We start from the raw sequence: 19,257 nt of genomic DNA on the forward strand, positions 1-19,257 counted from the left end.
TCCTGTGAGTTGGAGTCTCATGACATAACAGCCTTTCCGTAAAATCTGTCAGCACACCATATAAAGTGGTCAACTCTGACCTAACCCTGGTACACACGACATGAAAGAAAGGGCAGAATAGCTTTAAATTTAGACTTATTTGAATCCAGGTTGAATCCATCATCTACCACTGTGCTGTTGGGCAATACGTTTTCCAGCATTGAAATTGACTATCCGTCAAGCTGAGATGCTAATCCCTACCTTGTCAAATTGTCAAAGTTAATAGTGTACATAGCGTACCAGCACAGGCCTTGTACAAAATGTTCAGCAAACGGTAGCCCTCACTGTGGAACTGAAGCGGGTTGTCACACAGTGTCCAAGAGTCTGGCCTTGGCCTTCAGGTACAAGAGAATCACAGCTTTTTCCCTCAAGGAAATGACTGTGGACAAATTAACATAATCTCTCGAAGCCTCACTTTATTCATCTACAAAATGAAGATAATGATAGCTCAAAGGTTTTTCCCCTTTTGTCTTACAATGAACAGATAGTATTAGTGCTTGGTATGTAACAAGACATTGCATTTCTTTGCAAGACCTCAGAAATACTGTGGTTGTCATTTTACTGTGCATTGTGTGAATCTGTTTCATCTTGTCTCCAAGGGATGTTTGTGAGGAAATCAGTTTCATGGCTGGGGCTCAGCACATGGGAATATGCTAAATAGTGCCACCATCAGCTGCCTGCACAAGATTGCTCATGGAGTCTAGGCCCTTCCTTGTCCCAAGGGCTATACCGGACCCCAACCTCTCCATTCCCTCTCCCACCCCTGCTTTTCTTTCTAGGGCGAGGGACTCCAGTCCTAACAGTGAGGTGAGGGAAGAGAAGGTAATGCTCAGTGCTGTAGTAGTGGCCATCTGTCAGCTTCTCACATCTGAATCTACCTGCCCAGCCTCCTGGTTCTCATCCCCAGCAGGGCACTCACATCAGGCCTCTCCACCAAGAATGCTGTTTCCCTGCGTCCAGTTGACCCCTAAGAGGTTTCAGTTGAGTGGCTTTTACCTCCATTCAAAAGGTTTCTTGATTGTCCCAGCAGGTTGGCCCTTGTTTTTGTTGCTGTTTGCTGAAACTCTTATCACAAGTACAATGAATGAGCTGAGTAAGTCATTGCTAAATCTCCCTGTACCCCATGAGAACAGAACGCACAACAGGGTGTGGTTCACTTCTCTGATCTCAGCTCCTATGTGGTGCAGTACTCAACACATCATTTCTCACCATGCCCAGTAAGAATCTGTTAAGTTGATGAAGGCACTAATGAAGGATGAACATTGTACGGAGAGGAACTTCTCTCTAAGTCTCCTCCTGTCTCATATGCAGACTAGATAAGCATAGACTTCGTTCTTGGGGCAGGTGTGAAAGGCGCCCCTTCTGTTGTAGGGTTTTTGACCCCGAATACGGCAACAACCTCAATTCTTGTCTCGCAGGAAAGAAGAATTTTCATGCGGACACAGTTTAGTTTTTTTTTTTTTTAAGATTTATTTATTTTATTACAAAGTCAGATATACAGAGAGGAGAGACAGAGAGGAAGATCCTCCATCCGATGATTCACTCCCCAAGTGAGCCGCAGTGGCCAGTACTGCGCTGATCCAAAGCCGGGAACCAGGAACCTCTTCCGGGTCTCCCACGCGGGTGCAGGGTCCCAAAGCTTTGGGCCATCCTCGACTGCCTTCCCAGGCCACAAGCAGGGAGCTGGATGGGAAGTGGAGCTGCCAGGACACGAACCGGTGCCCATATGGGATCCGGGGGCGTTCAAGGCGAGGACTTTAGCTGCTAGGCCATGGCGCCGGGCCCCACAGTTTAGTTTTAAAGCAAGATTTATTAGAAAAGCTGAGTAAAGGAGCTCCCATCCTAGTGACAGGAGGGGACTTTGAAAGAGAAAGAACCCGTACCTCCTGCCATAAGAGCAGGAGGAGAAAAAGAGAAAAACCAAAATTAATGGTGGGGAAACATCTGTTAAAGGTTCACCTCAAAGATGTTTCTCCGTAAACAAAGGAGACTTCCTGGTTTCCATGGTACCTGGCCCTGGGACAGAAAGGTGTCACTGCCCAACTTTCTCAGTCCCTTTCTAATGATAAAAGAGGCCAGTTTGAAACTAACCCCTTGGCAATGACCAGAGACAGAACTGGGCTGACATTTCAGGTGGGGAATTGGTATGTTAATGTCACCCTTGTCTCTTGGGGAAGCATGTTCTTGATGTTAATATACCCTTGTCTCTTGGAAGAAACGTGCTCTGGTGAATCTAAGACATGGTGGGGAAAATACCATTTTATATTTGAGAAAAAAATGATGACTTGGGGACCCAGAATACCCTAACTGCCTACTCCCCAGTCTAACTCCCCTCGCACATCCAGTCCTGGAATCATCGTTAATTTCACTTTTGCTCGCAGAGCCCAGTCCTCAGCTCTGTTTCACCAGAGTGACCTGTTTGTTTGTTTATTTATCTTGAGACATGGGGACTTGAGAATGGGGATTGTCCAAGACTTGGATTTCCTTTCATTGTGTTTTTGCCCACAGTGGATGCGTAAAATATGTTTGACAAAAATTTAATTCAATCCACACATAGTTGCCTCTTCTGTATTCTTGGGAAGGATGAAATGGTAATTCAGTGACCCAACCATTAACAACTCCTGCTCTCATTTCCCTGCTACTAACTTATAATTGTTCCTTTAGTTAGACAGACTCCCTCCCTTTCATTGATTTGGCTACAGTATTTCTGAAGCACTTCAGTGCTTGCAAAGAAATGGGAAATGTATAAAGACATCATTATTACGAATATTGGGGTCTTCAGATCTCCTTGAATGTAGGTTGTTAGAACAAATATTATGATATTATTTAATATAAATTTCAAAATGTGTTAGTTTCAAAAGAATTCCATATTCATTCCTAATCATTCCATCTTGCATTGAAATTTTTAACTCATTCAGAGGAACCCCATTCCTAGATAAGCCTCATAATTACATGAAAGAATTATAAAACCAGTAGAAGTTCAAATATTAAGGAAGAAATTCAGGTTCAAATATTTGTGTCTCCCACCTACTTAAATATCTATAATAACTGTGATGATAGATGACATTTAAATGGGATTTTATAAATCAAAAGAAAGATGTGTTATCTTAGCAACTCATTTTGAAGTCAGGACCAAAACCAAAGCAAATCAAAATAGTGGTTTTTAAGCTTGATTTGCTGTCTTGCATTTGGCAGAAAAAAATTTTTTAACAAAGAAAATTCCTGTCCAGTCACTTTTTGATGTGATGAATGAAAATGAGCTACATTTGGGGGGGGGAAAAAAAAAGAAGTAAAATGTAATTTGATGTGAGTTCCCACTCACATACAGAGAAAAAGAAAGAGGGAGATGTGTAAGATTTGGTCCCAAACCTGCACAGAGCAAACTCATCAAGCAGTCAGCCAGATTTTTGCTGGAATTCAGCAGAAATCCTGGATCCAGCTGGCTTCCTGTTCTTTTTTCATTTAAACTATGGCAGACCTCAGTAGAAGCCTAAGAAAGCTGTGAAACCCTTGAACTTGAACTGAATGTGGCAGAATGGGGGAAAAAAAAAAAAAAACTTCTTTTCCACTAAGATCAAGGCAAGTGAAAGAATTAAGTTTACATAACTGGATTCAAATTCTGCTTTTTTCCTCCAGTTCACCCTGTTATCTCAGTTTGAGTTCAGCTTCCAGGTTTTCATCATGGGCCCCATTCTCACATCAGGGGCAGCCACACACAAGGGAGAACCCAGGCTCTTTTGACACAAAGTAGACTGCTGATCTGCTCAGGGTGACTCCTTGCTGGAAATTCATGACAGTCCTTAGTGACAGTTTGTGGTTTGACAAGATTTATATTGCAGCATGCACATTACCTTCACATATGCTGAGGGTGCACTGCATTTATTGGGAAAAGCAAGGTTGTCATTGATGGCCAAGCTCTCTTCAGGACTTTCAAGCAGAGGGATAACCCATCTGTCCAAGTGAGCTCACACTTGAACAAGCACGCTGCAGGCAGCTCCATCTTCTGTTTTGAGTCCAAAAATGAGGAACAGGGACAGGGTTTGAAAAAGAAGAGGAAGAGGCTATGTAGTGCTTATGCATTTTCTCATTTACTCCTACCACCACCCCCTATGGCGGTCTTAGAGGAGCCCTCCTTTACAAACAAAATGTGGCTCATTAGGTAATTGCTATGGCTTGAACGGGATTTTGCCACCGAACTCACACAGGTGCTTAAATCCTAGTTATAAATTAATTGTACTGAGAGGGTGGAATCTAATGCAGTCATGGTGGTGAGGAGACAGGCCTTGTGGAAAGTGAGCATGTGCCATGAGAAGGTAGTTCCTGTGAATGGATTGATTCTACAACCAACTTTCTAGATTCTTCCACTTCCCACACCGCACACTCTAAAATCCATATTGCCACCCTTAACAGAGGCCGAGCCTATGGGGCATCTGATTTTGTACTTGAATCTCTCAAACCAAACCATGAGCTCAGTATACTTTTCTCTTTACAGAGTTGTTGTCTCCAGTATTTGATTGAAGTGGTTGAAAAAAATGACTTGTGCAATAACTTATCTAAATTTAGTAAACACTAGCATAAAACAGACACTCAAGAAGTTGCAGATGGAAAGATAGAGGGGAGAGAGAATATATAGAAAGATTGCCTAGAATCAGAAAGCAGCAAAGAGATTTGAAAGATATTTGAAGAAATAATTTTGTAGCAATAATAAAAATGAATATTTAGCATTTCGTACATGACAGATGCTATTCTGAGGGTTTTAGTAACTTGCATTTTGTTATTTTTACTTATATGCTTATATGAACATTTAATCCTCAAATCAACCCCAGTTTAAAGATAAGTTCAAGGGTCATAGATTCCCTCTAAACAGAACATCATATCAGTTTTCTTGGGCAAATGACTTCCTGAGGAAGTAAGAGAAGCTGGGGATCCTGTGGGAATTTTGGATTCTAACGCTGCAGATTTAACTGCTTTGAAGCTTGAAGACAGGACATCCACACCCAATGTCATTCTTCTGGGTTTCAAGCAGTTCTTTGGTAAGGGGGCAGCTGTAAGCTGGTGGCAGCCAGCAGCAGCAGCAACATCAGCTGAGTGATGAGTACCCCTGCCTGGTTTAGGGAGCCTGGGTGAGGTATCAGCAGGGCCCACTAGGTTCACAGCAGTGTACCTGAAGGGACTCCACGCACCCCAGTGAAGCTGAGCTTGATGTCCAGGGCGTGCATGCTTCATGGATAAAATGCTCTGTTTACGTCTCAGAATAGTTTCAGAAAGTCATTGCTCAGATTTTGGACCCTGTTTTCAAGTGGGATAAGATGCCAGGAGCCAATAATAAAGGTAACGAATTCAATCATGGAGATCAGAAAGGCCTCATCTGGAAATCACAGCCAAATCAAGGAGGGAGCCCGAGAATTCTTCCAAACGTATGGATCTAATCCTGTTCACCCTGTTAAGGAAAAGATGAACTCTTTCCCACTAGCTACAGAATCATTACTTTACCTCTCAGTAGAGTTCCCAATGGTTGCCCAACCACTGAACTACTAACCAGTCACTGAACATGTCACTCCTTTTCGTGCCCTGTTGCCTTTCTCCATGTGATCTTCCACAAACACCTGCTGTACACCGCTGGTCTTGCTCCTCCATTTCTTCTATCTTAGTATCCGCAACTGGAGTTAATAATCCTCTTAGTGCAATGCTCCCGAAGAAATTTATATGGGTTCCTCCCACGCACACCTCAGTCTGCTTTCCCACGAAGGGACATATTTTCTCACTTGGACATTATTTTTTTTTTTAATTCAGTGGAACAGTGAGGGCTCTTTTAGTTACAAGTAACAGAAACCCAAACTAACTTAAGCTAAAAATGCATTTTATTAGTTCCTGGAACACAGAAGCCTAGGATGAGGGCCTATCCACAGATATGGCTGAATCCAAGAATTTTAATAATGTCAGCCTCCTCTCTCGCATTTTTGGCTCTGTGCTGACAAGTCAGTAATGTGACCCTAGCAGCTTCTTGTCCATTACTCCTTTTTGTTTTAATAATCATATTGGGTAAACAAATGTCATGTATTTCACACATAGAGATTTAGGTGAATAGTATACTTTCCACCTTATCAACCCTGCTGCCCATGGATCCATGCTCCCTCCTCATTCCTTTCTTTTAAAAATTTTTTTACAGTGACATACCTTTGGGTGAACTTCATAATCAGCACACTGTTGTCTATCATTCCTGCAGAGAGCCTTTCCCATGGAAGGGGCAAGCCCTCTCCACAGTGACCCCCCCAAGAATATTCATAAATAATGAGTCCAAATAACCCTCTCTCCAGGGTCCTTAATGATTCACAATGGGCCCTGTTGGTCCTACATCCATCGGTGCCCACTGGAGAGTTTCCTGCATGGAAAAGAGCGCTGTGCTATAGAGCATGGAGCAGAGAGGAAAAGCAAGCAGTCTACAGATACTGAAGCTAATATCACTACACGTGGAAGAAGAGAGTTTGGGGAAGAAACCAAAGCAAGGAAAATAGGGGGAAAGAAAGATTGAATAAGGGGAGGGCAGAAGAGGAGACAATGTGCAAGATGCCACTGACAAGCCGGACCAGCTGGCAAACTTACAGGAAGTTAGGGCATTAAGCCTGAGGGCCATCAGTTAGTACCCTTGGGAAATTTCTGTTCTACTGAGAAGCAATAAAAAGCTTGGTTCTGTTTTAAAACAAATATTCTTACTTTGCAGGGCTTCAGAATAAGGAATCTCATAAAATTTTATGGATATGGGAAGAAAAGTCCAGGGGTTTTGGCTTTAGCAAGTAGTTAAAATATATTCTCTTTCAATCTTTTAGGAACCTAATAAAAAGTCCCAGAGATCCAAAGGGAATGCTTTTGCCCTGGTTAAACTTTGACTAACTTTACATTTTAAAAATGCAATCAGTTCATGGAAAAGTAGAGACTAAGAACTTTGTGTGCATGAATTATTTTTTGTTGTTTGCCTGTTTTTTCTTGCTCTTGTTTTGTAGAGTGTTTTGATTTTTTTTTCTGTCTCTCCAAATGTTGACTCAGATTTGTCTTAGTCTTATTACAGCATCTGCATTTAAACAATGATCTTAGTCACACTGGGATGCGGCCACAAGAAAAGAAATGTTGAGCCTTTGTCCACAAAGCTGGCATGGGTGACTCACTTATCAACAGGCAGAGGCTCTGAACTGTTTTCTGAGGAGAGAAATAGCAGGCTCCTCCGGATTAAGGAAACGCTCTCATGACTTAGTTCACCTAGAGAAAGGTGTTGGCATCACGGAAATAGTTGGCTGGGTGGGACTCCTACTTGGGATGTAGCATCTCTAGCCTATACTAGACAAATTCATAAATGTCACCCACATGTGAGTCAATTTACTGCCGGCATATAGTGCTGGAGAGCTGCTGTCTGACTAGGTGGGCATCAAAAACAGCGATGGCACAAGGAATGGTTTAGTCTTTATCATAAACTCCTCCAAAGCAAACCTAAATAATCAAGTTTCAAAGACCCCGTTCCAACCGCATTGCTACTTATGATCTCTCTTATAAAGCAGGTTTTACCTGCTTAATTACACAAAACGACACATTTCTAGCCTGCCCATAACTCTGTTTTTTAATCATATTCCTTGTGACTGCATCTTGTAAGGAAGTATTGTTTAAGTAAATTTTAATCACAAGGTACTTCTTTAGAGTAAACTTAGGGTTGTCTCTGGAGGGTGAATCTTCATGGTGTGGACATTTCTTTCTTTCTTAAAAGGTTACCTGCACTAATAGATAGACAAAGAACAACAAGGAAAGCTTAGAATCAGACAGGAAATGGTCAGCGTGGATGCACTAACCCTCACTAGGTGAGACACAAAGATTAGTTACCCCTCACTAGGGTATTGAAGATTTCTCTGCACACCCCTCCTAAAACTGTTCACCTAAACTGTTGACACATGTCTTGTTAGAGTTATAGAGTTAGACTACCCGAAAAACAGCCAGATTCAGCAAAATCATGCTTCAACACTATAAACTGCTAAATACTAAAATTAAAACAGACACAAGGCAGCTGAATAGTAATCTATAGCCATTTTAAGGTATATAGAACCCGGTTGTATATAAACTAATAATTGAAATGTCAATGAAGAAGTCACAGGATGTGTTTCGGAACCTGCATTCTTTTTTTTTTTTTTTTTTTAACATACTGGTTACTCAATACCATGTTAATTAATTCCATAAAGTTATAAATTGTTGCTGATGTTATGTCATGGCTTTTAATTGATTGGGATGATACTCTGCCGGCTCTACCTTCATACTAGAGATGGTCTCCCCAAGAAACTGCTGAACTTCTCTGGACAATAAGATGCTGGACTTTATGCCTGGTAGATGCTTGCAATGAAAGAATCTCAACTGAATTTGAACTGTGGTAATGCAACAAGGTGGAGGAATCCACCATTGGGGGAGGGTTTGAAGAGGGGTGGGGGGAATCCCAGTGCTATAAAACTGTGTCACATAATGCAATGTAATCAATAAAAAAAAAAGGTTACCTGTGCTTTATAGAATGGGTTTCTCGTTCCCACAATCCACATGGAAGATTCCCCCACTGATTTCTTGACTCCTGGTTTGGTCTGCCCTAGCCCTCCCTGATTGTTGCAGTTATTTGGGAAGTGAAATAACAGGTGAAAGCTCTCTCTCTCTCTCTCTTTTTTCCCTATCTTGCTCCCTGTCACTATCTGTTTATAAATAGATTTTAAAAAAAACATTGTTTTAAAAGTCTGGCTTTCCCTGATGTTTCTAGGTTTGGCCTCCAAAAGACAAAACAAAACAAAATGACCAAACCAGTGGTTCTCAAACTTTAGTGTGTGAAAGTCCCTCAGAGAGTTTGCTAAAAATGCTTCTTTAGCTCTAGCAGGACAGAGGTGCACCTCCAGTCTGAAAGTTTGAGCAATCAACCTAAGCATTTCTAAAGGCAGGCCCTTACCTGGAGCAACAGTGGTACAGTGGCTAGGAGTTTAGGACCCAGCAATGTGACAGAGCTCAGGTATGCTCTGGTTTTTCTGCCACTAGGTGAGTTCATTGAGCTTTCTATCCCTGTTTTTCATTCTGTAAGATGGTTCCTATCTCATAAATTTGCTAGGTGGAATCAAAGAAAATTATGATATCAGTTAAGCACAGTGCAAAGATTGGTGCAAAGTGAGCACTAATAAAAGTTTCCAGATGGCTGAGTGTAAGAGAAGTGTATCATTAGAAACAGCTCTGCAGATAAATAAAACGCTTTCCTGAATCTGTCTTATAACAAAAGGGTCAAAGATAAAGAGAGGGAGGCTGCCAGGAGATGAGACTGCACTGACCAAACATATCAGCCATGTTCAAGATCAGGAAATCCTCTTTAAGAGGAACCATAGAACATAGGTGCATGACAGAGTATTATAAATGACAATGTCAGTTATGACTGCCAACTCTCTAATCAGCTAATACTAAACTGAAGCAAAGAAAGATGAAGTAGGATTGTTGTATACACATTGGAAATAAAAGGAAACAATACCTATCATATAAGAAGAGAAGAACACATTTTATGGATTGAGAAGAAAACATAAGCAAGATGCCCTGGGAGATGCCATTGTGGGTAATGAAGGTCATGATAAGTAAATATTAAATAACTGTGGTGAATTCAGAAAACATCCGACACTCATTTGCCCTTAAGTGTTCCAGGTTTTACTTCAGCTAACTGCCTGCTTTTCTTAAACTCTAGACAACTATTATTTTTGCCAATGTTTTAGCTGTTTTTAATAGTTGACCTGCAATAATTAACTCTGATTTTTATAATTACTACTTAATGAGCACTTACTATGTGCAAAGCATTTGATATTCATTATTTTAATTATCAGTCACAACTCTGAAAGATAGGCTGTCACCTTCTTGATCTCATAAACCGCAAGTGCCAGAGCAATGTTTTGACTCAGTAGGACCTAGCCACTGTGTGTTTCCCAATACACTTGCTTCTTCCTCCCAGTGGGGAGTAGTGACTGTGCTTACCCCAATACCAAATGGGGCTCTTGTCCTCTGCCACAGATGGCACCATGATGTCTCTTCATGGAACCATATTTTCAACCCTATCTCTTTATGATAAAGGATAGAAATAGACAGTTACTGAGTTAATACATGGCTTTGGGCATATTACATAATCTAATTGCTCCTAAGTGTGTCTAATGACCCAAAAGATTCAGGCAATAGGAAGCTTGTATGTGCGATAATTATATTTTTAGTACCTCATTTATATCACACAGAAAATGAGGAAAAAATATTTGGACAAGCATATTCAATGTTAAGGATGACAGTGGTTGAGATACATTAGCAATTTGTGCAAAGGCATCTGGCTAAGCACTTTATGTAGTATTCCTTCTTGAATTCACCTGACTCTGTGGTGAGGCATATTCTTTACTATAAACATAAAAGTAGATAAAGAATCAAAACCTTAGCTGACAAGACCAGTGATTCACAAGTTGTAAGTGGCCACATCAGGACTGGAAGCCAGGAGACAGGGGTTTGTGGTTTTAAAGGCATAGCAGGTAACACAAATAAAAAAGACAGGTCACAAAAGGGGCCAGGGCAAATGCCAGAACTCATGGGGATAGCTAGACATTTCCAACATCTTGAGGCTATGAAGGAATGCAAGTCCAGTCTTCTGATTTTGTCAAGTCATACATATGAATATTTTTAGTGTGAAATCTGATTTTTAAATGTGGTGACCTATTTATTCCAAATGTATTTTTTTGTGATCATTTCAAAGACCAAATAAAAACATTTGTGGGCAGCGTGCCATCTGGGCACCTGTGTTTAAGGTTCTGTTCTGTTAGTTGCATAGGAATTTTAATGTCTTTTTAAAAAATAATAATTATTATTTCCCATGATTAATTTACAGTTTTAGGGATCCCCCCTTCTGCCTCCCCTTTCTCTCTTCCCATTTTCCCCTCCCACCATTTCCCCCATGTTATCACAGTAGTTTAATACTTTAGGAACAGTTATAATTTTAATATTCATAGTGGCATTATAGGTAAAGGCAAAGGTAGGAAATCTAATCTACTGTCAAGGTATGTTTAACAGTTTAACATTGGAAGTCCTGCTTTTATTCAGCAGTAGAGAATAGAGACGCATACTGCAGCATGCCTGGTGTGTTAGTCTCCATTATACACTTCATCTGTGCGAATATGTTTGTTGACCTATGTATCTATTTCCGTTGTATTTAGAATAAAGGTTGCCTTATGTCAGAGAGAACATCCAGTGTCTTTTGTGTCATCTCTTTCAGTTGTTATTTCCAGGTCTGCCATTCTTAATTCTATGCCTTCCTCTTCCTTCTTGGTTCTAAGATCAAAAGCTAGTAGAATCAGAAGCTCAGTACACAATTTTCATCACAGGATTTTATTCCTATGGCTCTCTGCTTCCAGGAGCAGCCTTGCACTGCTCTGATCCTAAGACTGATATGTGTTTGCATCTTACCAAGGCGTAAGGACCAACTTTTATTCAACGAAACTTGTGGTACCCTTGGGGCTTCCTTCCCTTTTTTTTACTTGGGAGAGATTGAACAGATAGTCCCCTGATGCAGAATTCCTTCAAAGTTTGTGTGAAATGGTGAGCTTATGAGTCGAGCCCTTGAATGTTTTATTGTTCATGATAGTCTTCTGTCTACCTCCTTTTACCCTGGTGCACCGTGTTGTAGTGGCAGTGCTCTGACAAGGAAATTACCTCCATCAATGTTTCCAAATTGCTACCCAAAAATCTACATTGGCAGAGCAAGTCTCCCTTGCAGGAATTTTCCGCACAGACAGCTGGGTTCTCAAGGCACTATATCTTTATCCCATTTTCAAAGCAGTCGAGGGAAGTTGCACAGGCTGAGCAAGCCTGAGCAGCAGCTCTTCTTCATGAGTTGATTCTCCTTCCCACTCTTGTTTATTAATATCTGGGCAGAAATGTGACCGACGGAAGTTTTGATGTGCACAGGAGGAAGGCCATCCCAAATGAACAGTCTCAGTTTAATATAGTACCAACCAAGTGGGCTGTGCTGAGCAGTGGAGAAAAATGGATGCAAAGTCTATTTTTCACAAAATAACTGTATGCTAATTTAGATCAGAAAATAAGCTACACTGTAAAACAGAAAATGAAGAACTCTGGCAAGGCATTGCAGGATGGGCCCATGGATTCATAGATGTCATTTCTCTCTGCGAAATAAGACTTGTTTGGAAATTGATGCATGCTTTAAAAAAAAGATTTAGTTTTATTAGAAAGTTAGATATACAGAGAGGAGGAGAGATAGAAAGGAAGATCTTTCATCTGATAATTCACTCCCCAAGAAGCCGCAACAGCCAGAGTTGAGCTGATCCGAAGTCAGAGGCCAGGAGCCTCTTCCAGGTCTCCCACGAGGGTACAGGGTCTCAAGGCTTTGGGCCGTCCTTGACTGCTTTCCCAGGCCACAAGCAGGGAGCTGGATGGGAAGTGGGGCTCCTGAGATTAGAACTGGCACCCATATGGGATCCCGGCACCTGTGAGGCAAGGACTTTTGCCACTAGGCTACCGCACTGGGCCCGATGAGTGCTTTTTGAGAAATGCAATGTAAATGAGTCCTTAAAATGTCTACATAGGCACACTGCCCACCATGGGCGCCAGCTGCCGCCATTGCACCTCTGCAGGCACATGGGTTCGTGGGAGCCTGGGAGTGCAGGCTTGCAGGAGGCCTAGAGGATAGCACCGGTAGGGGTAGATGGGGACTTGCGGGCTCACGCCAAGGTAGCCAGAGTAAGCCTACAGATTTCCCCACATGTTTGGTCCCAGGAGGAGCAGGAGGACGGAAGGAGGAAGCCCTAGGTTAACATGCTGGCATGATGTGCTAATGGAAAGAACTTGGGGAACCATGAAGGGGCTTGGAACTTGAGTGAAAGGAGGGGTAAGGTCCCAGGCCAGCACACATGCCAAGATCTTTGGACGCTAATAGGCAGGTAGAGCTCCAGGCTTGTACACCACCGCACTGGAATACTGGGCTTCAGAATACAGAGCTAGGGAACCCATGCACTCCGCACCACAGGGACTGTGTACTGCCGAGGAAAAGGGGTAAGGGAATGTGTCAGAGAGAGGACCACTGAAGGAGCATTTGAAGGTGAGGAATGAGTTCTGAGGGACTTCCAATGACAAGGCCACTGTAATTGCAGGAAGCAAGGGGACTGAGACCTAGCAATTTGGAGGTGGCGGGGGGAGTGGGAGGGAACTAGAGGAGCTTTAAGGGTCAGACTGCTGCACCAGCCCACATGGGAGACCTGAGCTGGACTAATTAGCATCAGCCACCACTGACACCACTCACTGGCACACACTGAAGTTAGGCTGGGGGCCTTAGTGGCAGGGCTAGATCATGGTACCCAACAGTGAGATTCAGAACAGGAGATGGGCGCTGTTGGGCTGGGCCATGACACTAACCAGCATGTGAGAGAACCAGGTCTGGGAGCAGATTCTGTGGGGGATATGTGAGCCCATCTCTGTAGAACTACAATTTCCACTGATTTGCTTAAGAGCTGAGCTAAGGATGAAGATGGAACCATCCTGATACTTGTGGGTTCTGGGGTTGGAACCAGGGTGGGCTGGTCTAGGCTGAAGCACTCATAGGCACATCCAAGAATAGGGTGTGGGGAAGGCCAGGCTGCAGCATCCACCAGCTCAAACAAAGGCCGTAATGGAAGGATAGGGGTGAGAAGAGACTATGCTGGGTGAGGGCCTAGCACCTGCTGGCACATGTGAGATCTGGGTCTCTCTGATGAGCTACAGCTGCCACTGGTGAGCATGAGAACAGGGGCTGGGGCAGTCCTGACTAGATAGGTGGTGGCACCCACTAACATGAGTGGGGTTGGTTGGGTTGAGCTAGGCTTCAACACCCATTGACATGTATGAGAGCTGAATGGTATGTGGGACAACTGGCCCAGTCTATTGCACATACAGGCAAGCACAGGAACCAGGGCTGAGGGTGAACCTGGTGGGGGTTATTGGGGGTCACTCTGACTAGGCTGCAGTTCCCACTGGTATACATGAGGGCCAAGTGTGTAGTGGGCTGGGTTGGTTTGGGCCGTAGCATCCATTGGTTTACATAAGAAATGGGGCTGGAGACAGAACTGAGCCAGCAGTTACAACTATCAATGTGTGCATACGCTGATGTGGGTAGCAGAGTGCCAGACCCCATACTGGCAAGCACACACATAAGTTAGGTCTGGGATCACCTAGACAAGGTTTACTTGGAGATCCCCTCAACCATTGGACTCAGAACTCCAACCATGGGGAGAATTGCAGGATTTGTGGACTGACCACAGAGTGCATGTGTCAGAACTGGGCCTCCTCAGTGGCTAAGATGGAGCAATGGCTAGCATGCTTAGCTGCCCCTTGAGGATATGGCAATCCATCAGGACCTGTAGAGGATATGTGCTACCATAGCAGAGGAAGGAGGGCAAAACAAATTGGACAACCACGCCGCCAAGTTTTGACCACAAAGATCTGGGCAAATGGAGACTCTAAGGTGGACTATGTCAACCAACGGACCTTGAAAGGATTGCTTCATCTTTGGATCTGTAAGATCAACAGCATTTCAAAAGTATCGAAACCACTTGATCAGAACCTTCAGAACATTTTGCACATCAGGGATACTGGGATGACATAGGAAGCCATTCCCCATTCCCTGGGTACTGAGGCAGCTGGAAGGCTGGATGTGGCTTCTCCCCTTATCTCCACCCCTTCCCACAGTACGGGAGGAAGAAAAAGAAAATTTGGAAACAATGGTCTTACCCATTTTCCCCTGGTCCTCAACCCTTCCCACCCTGATCGATTATGTAAACATAATGAAAAATAAAATTTTAAAATACAATTTAAAAATCTACGTAACTGGAAGAAACATCCTATTTTTTCCCAGGAGTTATTTTAATGGTGAAAATGGAAAAATAATATCATTCTGTAAGTAGCCACAGCCTTTTCAGTCCTCCTGCCTGCAAAACAGAGAATGAATTTTGCCTGCGCCTTGACTTGCTCCTCCTCCATAGAGGATATTTTCATTGGTGATTCTGAATTAAGAGGCCAGGGACAAATGGAACACATGGAGAAAATCTCACTCTGTGGAGAACTGTGAGGAGTGGGGAAATAACCTGGGAGTCCCCTGCTGGAAGGCAAAGCAAAGGAGGAGGAGGACTCAAGCAAGAGCAATGCCAGAGGTTTAGCAGAAAGAGTGAGGAAAGTCTCCCTGGAGAGGAGAGGAAATGACTCAGCAACTGTGAAGTACACAGGAGAACAAGAATGATTCTAGCAATATTCTTACTGATGTTGTTGGAGAGATTCTACAACTCATCTCATTTCCTAGGTGGATGGTGTTTACATTTCAAGTTTCTCATAGGTTGAAACCCATGGATAACCATTCTAATCAGGTTACAACTATAGGAGAAGTTGCCTGTTCACCTCTCGTTTGCTCTCTACTGAGTCTTCTCTTTCCAAAGAGACACAGACACTCAGCAAAGAAGCGCAAAGACATGATCTAATTTTCTCCAACCAGAGGTAAAGGTCTTTTTAGTCACTGTAAAACTAGACCCAGATTTCAGGATTATCTGATCTGTAAAGTTATGGGTCAGGATCTGGTCATTTCTTGAAGGAATTTATTGTGAGCTTGCAGGCAACCATATAACCTGGAATGGTAATGACAACTGAACTCCTTTGAAATCTCTTATTCAATCATTTATCAATAAATACTTATTGACCACTTACCTTGAGTCAGGCATTTATGCTTCATTATGAGGGTTCAGTTATTAAGGCAATTAACCAAGAAGTCTCCTGCACACAGCCTATATGTCTTTTTATACATACCTTTTCCTAAAGAAAATGTTCTATTATGTGGGGCAAGAGATTTAAGAGGCAGTTTGTAAACTTGGTGTTTGCCTTACTGTGAACATTAAAATCATAGCTAAGAATCCTCCTGCTGGAATTATAGGGATAGGCATTATGCCAAATACTGCCTTGTTTATCCACCCAAAAATAACTAAACTCAAATGGGATTGAAAGCATTTATCTTCAGCTTAACAGGACCTGGGATATGATCAGAATTGCAGAGAAACAGATAACTGTGGGGTTAATGATGCAGCCCAAGAGTCCATCGGTCCAGGATTGGATCACAGCTTCTTCACTGTGGGCTTTGGGCAAGCTGCATAACCTAAGCTTTACTTCCATTGTCAGTAATAATAAGAGTACCTCCCTCATTAAGGATTGCTGTGGACTAAATGAGCTAACCTATGTAAAGTGCTCAGTGAATAGAAGCTCAGAGTAAAAGCTCAGTGAATGCCAGGGAGTAATACAACTATATTGTAAATGAAAAGGCCTCCCTGACAAGTGCAAAAATGTGTCAAGGAAGCCAGAAAATGATAGTTGAGGCTGGTAGGAAGTCTGTGCACAATTTAGAATAAGAACAAATGACTTGGTTTCTTCACATTGTGTGTGTGTGTGTGTGTGTGTGTGTGTGTACAAGCAGCTAAGTTTTTCTCTGTTTCCACAGCTAGCTGACTATAAATGATAACTTAACAAACTTTCATCATCAAGGTCACAGCAGGATTCCACCAATACAAAGTCTTCCAAAAGCTCCTGGAAAATGCATATTTTGAAACGATTAAGCGTGGTTTAAACATTTTTGCACCAAAATAAACTTATATTTTAATTCTGTTCCTTCTCATGAACTTTTTGAAGTCCATTCCTACTGGCTCTGTGTTTCAGGAGTTGTTTCCAACTCAGAAATCCCCTCAATGGAACAAATTATGATCTGAATGGTGTGGACAAACAATGCAAGATGCCCATGTTGGGCCAGTAATATTATTTCCCAGGCAGAGGCACATTTTAGGGCAGAGAATAGGAAACATTTTCTCTGAAATTTTTCCAGGGTTCAGATCAACATGAAGATTTTCAAGCAACATCTTGTGTGACTGTTTTCAGTGATGGGTGAGAGCAGATCTCATCAAGGCCACTAGCTCCTAAGTTTCAATCCAAGATTTTTAATGGACTGTTGATTTTGTTTTATGACTTTGCATTTAAAGGGATGTATAGTAGCTGTGTAGTAGAGACTATTACATACAGATGTGAAGATACAATGCAGTGTGCATCTCTACTTCCAAATCAAAGACGAATTCCCAATGAAACTGTTGAATATATCTTGAAAATAGGATGCTGGACTCTCTGCCATTTTCCATGCCTACAACGTCAAGATGCAATTAGACAGCAGACTTATGGACTTGGGACTGATTGTGAAGGATTATATTATTGTAATGACATGGGGGAAATTAGTGGAGGGGCAGGGATTTGGAGAGTGGGGAGGGGAAATCCCAGAGCCTATGCAACTGTATCATAAAATAATAAAATTAAAAAATATGTTTTAAAAGAAAAGGAATGTAGAACTATGACTTTGTGCTAGGCTATCAGCGTTTCCAATTTATTTGGTGATCTGAACAGTTGCAAATTAGTAATGCACAGTCTTCTGAAGCCCTTTACCTGTTGTCAATGCAAGATCTTGAACCAAGTGATTCCCAGCTTGCTCTTCAAGGCCATTAAAATTCCAGAGTGGTCCAACCAATCAGGACGTTTGGTCAACTTAATAAAGCATAGGCTGTTAGACACTGTCTAACTCAAGTTACACAATCTGTAGCAAGAATTCTTTGGGTCATTCTTCTGGCAAGAGGTTATCTAGCTTGTGGCTTGAAAAGGCTTTCCCCCCTCTTCCTTCTTCAACATGAGTCATCTGTTTCTCTTGACAGTGGGACACTTCCCTTTTGCATTCTGCAAGCAACTGAAAAGGAAGGAGAAGGGCATAAAAATAAAGCCTTGAAAAGCAGAAATGGCCGAAAGCCTCCTTCTAGAACTATTCCACCAGCATGATCACGGGGTAGAGAGCTATGTAAAGCATCAGGCTCCAAGTCAGGCTGCCCTGCATCATGCTCTAACTCTATACCTGACAGCATTGTTACCTCAGAAATTTTACATTACTTCCCCATTTTTTAATTTTCTCCCTTGTTAAGATGGGGTAAGATGGACACCTGCATTGTGGCATGTTGTGAAGACTGACTATTGGATTACAGGCAAAGCATATTGCCTAGTACTTCTGGGACATGGTAAGGTCTCCATGAAGGGCAAGTGGATTAAAAAAAATATTTCTGAGGCCACTGTCAGTTATCATTACATATATGCACAAATAAGTTAAAAGTGGAGTGGAATGACTTACAGAACTTGGAGGGAAAATACATGATTGTCATAACTATTCATCCCATTCTCTTGGTTCTTCCCATCATGCTTAGTATGTCCTGATATCAGTTGCAAACTTTGTCTTTTGTGTTTCACTAAAGACATTCCCCCAAGCAACTCTCAAATGACTTAAATATTCTACGTTCATTCATCTTTTATTCTAAACCATTGCCTATTTCCCATCAAGTAAAAAGCTGATTTTTTTGGTCTACGATTTAGAAAATTTAAAAAGGTGGTACTGTGATAGTTGAATTACAATTTAAAATGTTCTTTTAAAAATATGCTCTTGTTTTCTGAGAGCCTTGGCACCCAGGATTCTGTTGGCATGGGACTGTGCTCCTTGTGGGGAGAACTAGGCTGGCAGTTTGTCAGTGTGGTTAGTGTCACCTTCCCCTCTGGCTTTCAATTGCAAATAAAGTACATTTCTGGAAGCCAATGACCATATGTTGACATCTGTGAATGAATACAGGAAAGTAAAATGGAATACAGTCGTCACCAACTGACTGTAGTACCCTAATCTGAGATTGTTTCATAAAAACACAGGATTATACTTTATACAGTCCTGATTGTACCTTTTTCCTAAGTAGAAATAAGCTTGCATAAATGTTTGCCAATCACGATGAATTCAAGAGCTTTTGGCACCCATTGTCACTTGTGCTTCTCAAAAACAGAGGTGAAAAAAAAAAAACAGAGGTGGACTAGCTGCATTTTGCAGGGGTTCTGCTGTCATGCCCACTGAGAAAGACAAATAAGACAGGAGACAGCTGAAGCATCAGCTGAAAATTTCCAACAAGAGTCTATGTCCAAAAGAGAGTAGAAATGTCTGCCATTGTTTTATACAAGAACAATGTGCAACGTTTTTGGCTTGTTCTGGCCATGAGGAGGTGCAAGCAAGAGAAACTGAACTGAGGCTGTTTCTATCCAAATCTCTTCCCTGCCAAAGAAGCCCACGAC

The sequence above is a fragment of the Ochotona princeps genome, chromosome 19 (assembly GCF_030435755.1).
Source record: "Ochotona princeps isolate mOchPri1 chromosome 19, mOchPri1.hap1, whole genome shotgun sequence".
Classification (NCBI taxonomy): domain Eukaryota; kingdom Metazoa; phylum Chordata; class Mammalia; order Lagomorpha; family Ochotonidae; genus Ochotona; species Ochotona princeps.